Here is a 6,213-nt window from a genome sequence, read left to right as displayed (position 1 = left end):
TATAAAATTTATTTTATTCTTCACAATTAGTTTGATACAGATCCTTTTTAAAATTAAGATCCAGCTAAATCCGAGTCTTATTAAAAAAGGCAGGATCCTGCAGGGTCTAGTCACAGTGGACTGAAAACGGGGATCAAGCGGCCATTGACATAAAACTGTTATAAAAAGCACTATAATATAATTTAATCTTACACTTAGTGTTACAATAAGAATAATGTTAGTTTTTATTTAAAAAGTAGTTAAAATCTTAATTTCTAATGAAACTTTAAAGAAAAAAACTTAAAAAAAAAAGAAAATAATAATTGGCTACCCCAAGAGAGTTACAGTTACTCCCATTTTAGTTTAAATATGAATGAATTTTCAATATCAAGCCGGGTGAAACTATACTCTAAATACAGTTTATTTTAAAATAATCTGTAGTATTCATAATCTAACGTATCACATTGTTCCTTGCTATAACCGCAAAGGCAACAGAAGGCACCTCCTAGACCAGTGAGCAAACTGTGTAGCTTACCATCCACCATTGTCATTTCTGTATCAAAAAAAAAACATTCATTTGTTTTTTGTTCAAGGTAACGATAAAGTTGTGTGAATTTCTTTCTTTTTAAAGAATTTTCACAATCCCGCAGTTGTCATATCATTCTTTGCCAAGAAGTAGCATAACTGGACGACAAGTAGAGGCTGACCCATGCCTCTTGTTAGTCCAGATGACTTTACCATCTTTTGTTGTTGCATTTTCAAATCTGAACATGTACATAATAATGTTACTAGTGTCAGCATTATTTTTTTGCTTGAAAATAGAATGACCACCACTTCCATCCAAGCCATCATGAACTTTTAAATGTATTTCTTCTAAATTTTCTAGCTTTGATAGATTTATTGTTTTTGAAAACTGGTAGGCAGACTTTTCTAAAGCCTTTTTATAATAAACTTTAATTCCTTTGTATGGATCTTGCAGTTTTTCAAGTGGTGGTCTTTTTTCCTTTCTATATTCGTTAAGTTTATCATAAACTGGAAGGATGTCATGACCATCGTTTTTAAGAAGCAGCCTAATATCAATATACATTATTTTAATCATTTTTCCAGCTATTAACATGGCAAGTGCTGTTGACATGCTAACTTTATTGCTAACTTTGGCTTCCTGCTGAATTAATTTTCTTCCAACACCAGCTGCAGCCTTGTCATGTAAATATTGACTTTTCAATCCTAAATCATACATTTTTGGTGGTGTCACGCCTTCTTCACTGGAAATTTCAGTTGTTGTGCTAGTAAATGAATGTAGGCGTCTCCGTTGCGTTCTTAGAGAAGCTTCATCTAAGGGAAGTTTTTTTCCCAAATTTTAGAATATGAAGACTTTTCAATAACTATTTTCTCGACTATATTTCTATCTGTGCTTTATAATTTTTTATTGTTTTTTCGGATAGTTTTGTATTCTTTGAATAGCTTATCAAGATCTTCTTTAACTTTAGATTTGCTAGATTTTGAAAGTTCAAGCTTGTTTATCACTTCATCAGCAACAGCGTCAAAGTTAGGCTTAGTTTGAAATGGTGGTTTGTGGTTTTTGAACAGTTCGTATATTTCAATGTTAGTTAAACTATCCATATTACTGCTAGGTTTAAATAAGTTATAGTGATAAATCTACAAAAAATATATTAGTTTTAATCAGATGCAATACTCTGGTTATCTTGTATCATAAATAAAAACACTACTTTTACAAAAACTACTATAATAACTTCAATAACAGTACTACAAAACCTTAAATTTGCTAAAATAGTATAAAAAAAACTATTTCAATAACTAAAACATATGCTAAGCTACCATGTTTTGACCAATACTAACTGTTCTCATCATTCTTGGAGCTTAAATGATCTGTAAACAAAAGTAAGTGAATCCATACACATTAAGAACCTTCTAGAACATACAAAATGGTCTTTTTTGTTTTAGTGAAAAACCAGGGATAGGATATTATATCAATTCTTTTAATAGAAATATCGCTTGTAAAAACCTTAAAAAATAGTTATATACCACATGATAGATTTGTCTGTAAATTTGTATATAGATTTCTTGTCATTTTTTCTAAATTATTTAAAAAAAAAATATGTTGGTTCTAAGGTGGTAAATTGAGAAAATTAACCCTGAATTGCCAGAAAATCATCAATGAATTTTCGGGAGAATAGAAGATTTTTTAAATGAGAAATAATATACTTTTACATTTAAATATTCAAAGAATTTTGACTTTTTTCAATTAACACTAAACCAAAGAAATGAAAAAACTTAAAAAAAAAGTATTTGTTTAAAAGCTTTTAAGGTGGTTTTTAACAGAAGATGTAGACCTTAATTTTGACAAAAATTTAAGCATTTTTTGAGGCTTTTTTAAACTTAAAAAAAGCAAACTTTGGCTACATTTAAGCTTACATAACTTTTAGTATACTTTAAGCAGAACAGAAAAAAACTCAGTTTTTAAAAGACGAAACCCCGCTCTAAACAATTAGATAAAAATCTTGCTGTTTAGTCGCGAAAATAGTCAATGGCCACTTGACAGCCCACTGTGCTAGTAGATAACTTTAATAAACAGAAAATATAAAACCTAGGTTTAAAATATTTTCAAGTTTTGTAACATACTAATTTAATTTATTATCAAACTAAATTACGATAAGTCAACTGTAGAAAAAATTTATGAAACAAACCCATAAATATGTAACTAAATTATACTAAAAATAAAAGTATATATTAATTAAGTTAAATTGAATTTTTGAAAAATACAAACTTTTAGTTCTTTCAATTTTGATTTTTAAACTATTTTCAATTGCAACTACTTTATCATTGAACTTTTTTAAATTTTACTAACTTCAGATTTTAAAAACAACTTTTCAACTTTATAATGAAATTTAAATTTGTTTTTATAGATTCTGACTATAAGCCATTTCAGACAAAACATTTTAGTCAAACAATCTGTCAGAAAATTCAATAACAGTTCATTTTTTTTTAACTTATATTAATAACTTTTTTAACTTTGTTGAAATCAGCTTGTTAAATAGTTTGATTATTGTCAGACTGAAATCGACTTTAAAAACTTTGAACACTAGTCTGCTGTTGTACTTGATTGAAAACAAACAAGGTCTATTACTAAACACAAATATATTTCAACAAACTTTCATTAGCGTGACACAATTGTAATTAAGTAAAGAACATTTTAAACTTATATAGCCTTACAATTGCATCAAAAATTATTTAGTTAAGAAAAACACAAAACACAAGAGTAATTAAAGTTTTAAATAAACATAAATAAATATAACATGAAAAAACTAATTTACTAACCAAGGATAATGAATAATCAAAATATTTTTGCTTACATAACTTTGGTTTATTTAAACGATTGTATATGACTTAATTTTTGACCAGGTCAAATATGTTGTTACAACTTCTTAATATTTTAAATTTTGTTTCATTATAACTTTTTCCACAAATTGGATTTTTAATTAGTTGTTTTGATATTGAATACCTATTTATTGCATTTAAAGTTGCTATACTTAATTGTCTTTGGCTGACTGTTAACGTGTTTTATTTACGTTTGTCTTCTTTTTGAAATGAGCTCTTTAATTCCGGTTTCAAGGTGCCTGAGGTTTGAACAAAATAAATGTTTAAGCAACAGCATTCAAACGTGTAAACCATGCAACTTTAATGTTTGTTAGATTTGAGGTATTTACCTTTAGGACTAAAAACAGAACTTGATGTAAAGATAACTCTAGGTTTAGCAGCACGATATACTTTTTCTGTTAACTTATTTATGTTTCTTTCAATCTGAGTTGAACAAAACAGTTTGTCCGAGATAGCTTATAGCCAGAATTATAAGAGCGAATAAAAATTTAGTTATAAAGTTAAAAAAATTGTTTTCAAGTTTTGAAATCAGTAAAATTGAAGGTAATTTTAAAAAGTTTAATGATGGAGTAGTTGCAATCGAGAATTGTTTGAAAGCAAAATTGAAAAAATTGAATTTTAATCAATTAGTTCAATACTCTGAAAACATTGTGTAAAATTAAATAAGTAAAACAGTTGTAAAAAAGATAAAAAAATATAAGAACTCGGAAGAATTATTAAATAGTAATTAAAACTAGTCATTACATATTTGAACGGTAAAAAACAAATTATTAACAGCAATTAGTCTTTTTTATTAAACAAGGTACTATTCAAATGAGAAATCTTTATACTAATTTTTTTATTTACTTTTCATAAATTATATAAGGCACAGTTGGTTGTGGCAGATCTATCAAAACTAAAGTTAATAAAGTCAACGTTTTCATAAATAAAGCACTTAGGTGCATTCATAGAAATAAGTACATCGAAAATGTTAGCAAATAAAAAATATCAAAAAAGTCTAGAATGTTTAATTATTATTAATATACTAAATATAATCATAGTTAAATTAAAAACAATTTACTCAGTAAATTTTAAGTAATATTTTTAAGTAAGTTTAAATATAGTACAAAGCATTCAAAAGGCCTGTATTTAAAGGATTCCAAACGTCTATTTTTTTTTTTTTTCTTAATTTAATCGCAAATATAGTCTAGTCAGAAATAATTAGCTTATCAAGGTATCAAGCTATGGACAGAATTACCTATTAATAAAGAAGACCAAAACCACCTACCTACAGTATCGCCATTGAGTGACTTTTGGAAGTGTGTTTTTATCTTAAAAATGAAACTTTCTCAGAACTAGATATTTTTAAACAAAATTTAAAGCTTTGCAACAATAAAGAAAAAAATACAAAAGCGTTTTGAAATATTTTATAAGCCAAAAGGTAAAATAAAAAACATTAATTTACAAAAAACATGGACATATGTTATGTAACCAACAGGGGCGTTGCGTGGAGAGGGACATTGAAGCATGCGTTCCTCCTAAAAAGAAAGATGAAGAGAAAAGAAATAAGTGTAGAACGTATCAGCTTTATCCTTTAAGCATTTAATTTCCCTGCTAAATTTGCTTAGTTTACCTGGCGCGCAGAAAGCATTGTGTCCCGGTTTCGATGAGGTCGGTTGCAATTGTAAGGTTTTAAAAGTTTTTTAATTCATAACATTATGCAAATGAGGTAAAGTGATGATTCAGCATCATATTAAGAACATCTATACTAGGGTTTCCCAAACTCGGCCAAGTTGCCCCCTTAGGGTCATTACAGAAATTTAGGGGCCATGAGCCGTAAAGGGGCCATAGCTTTTTTTATTTACCTTTAAAATACATACCCTCAAAAGGGGCTTAAAAAAAAAATTGGGAAACTCTGGTTTATACCCTATACCTAAACCACTTAACCCAAAACTTTAATCTATACCTTTATCCCTAACCTACCATACCTAAACCTTTAAAAAATCATCTAAAACAAATTTTACTTAAAACTTAAAACTTTTGCCAATCAGAAGCACCTTTGATTTACATCTGATGCCCCCCTAACGAAAATACCACGCGACGTCACTGATAACCAACAAAGCTAATTAACAATTGAACATAACATATGTTTTATCGTTATGTCATGGACTAGACGTTAAAGACAACCAAATTCCAAGTTGTGTGCGACTCGATAACCACAAGGTTTTTTTCTGCATCAGGTCCTAGGACCAAATAAGTTGAGCGCTTTTTTATTGTCGTACAATAGATAAACAAAAATAATTAAAAAGTAAAGCCGAAACAGCAAAGCTTAGTTTACTATAAAACTTTCAACAAAATCTAATTATTATCTTTGGTAAGAAATTAAATAGTTTTAACTTATTTGCAAGGAAAAAACAACTGATTTTCAGCATTATGTATTTTAATGAATTAAAACATAAAGTAAATAAAAAATTTCTAAATTTTATATGTAAATATTTGAAAGCAAATTTCAGTAATCCATTTTTGTAGTTGAAAAATATAAGCCAATTATGTTTTTTTATAATATTATTTTCAAATAATTTTTAAAATTATGTTTTACTACAGCTCTTAAGTAATTAAAAAACTATCAATTTAATTTTTTACTATAAGTAATTTCTGACTACCTATTTCATTTATTCTATTTATTTTTAGTTTATTATACTATTATTTAATGGTCGAAAATCATCAGTCTTACTTTTCTGATTGGTTACATTGGTCAATTTAAATTCAATCAGTACGAAAAATTAAAATACCATTTTAAGTTAATAACAATTAAGTAAGAACTATTTTCTATTTAATAAAAAAATTAAAAATAAA

Source organism: Thalia democratica, chromosome 1 (genome assembly GCF_965202585.1).
Source record: "Thalia democratica chromosome 1, ktThaDemo2.hap1.1, whole genome shotgun sequence".
Taxonomy (NCBI): domain Eukaryota; kingdom Metazoa; phylum Chordata; class Thaliacea; order Salpida; family Salpidae; genus Thalia; species Thalia democratica.
The sequence above is the reverse complement of the archived record's forward strand: the minus strand, read 5'-3'. Positions refer to the sequence as shown.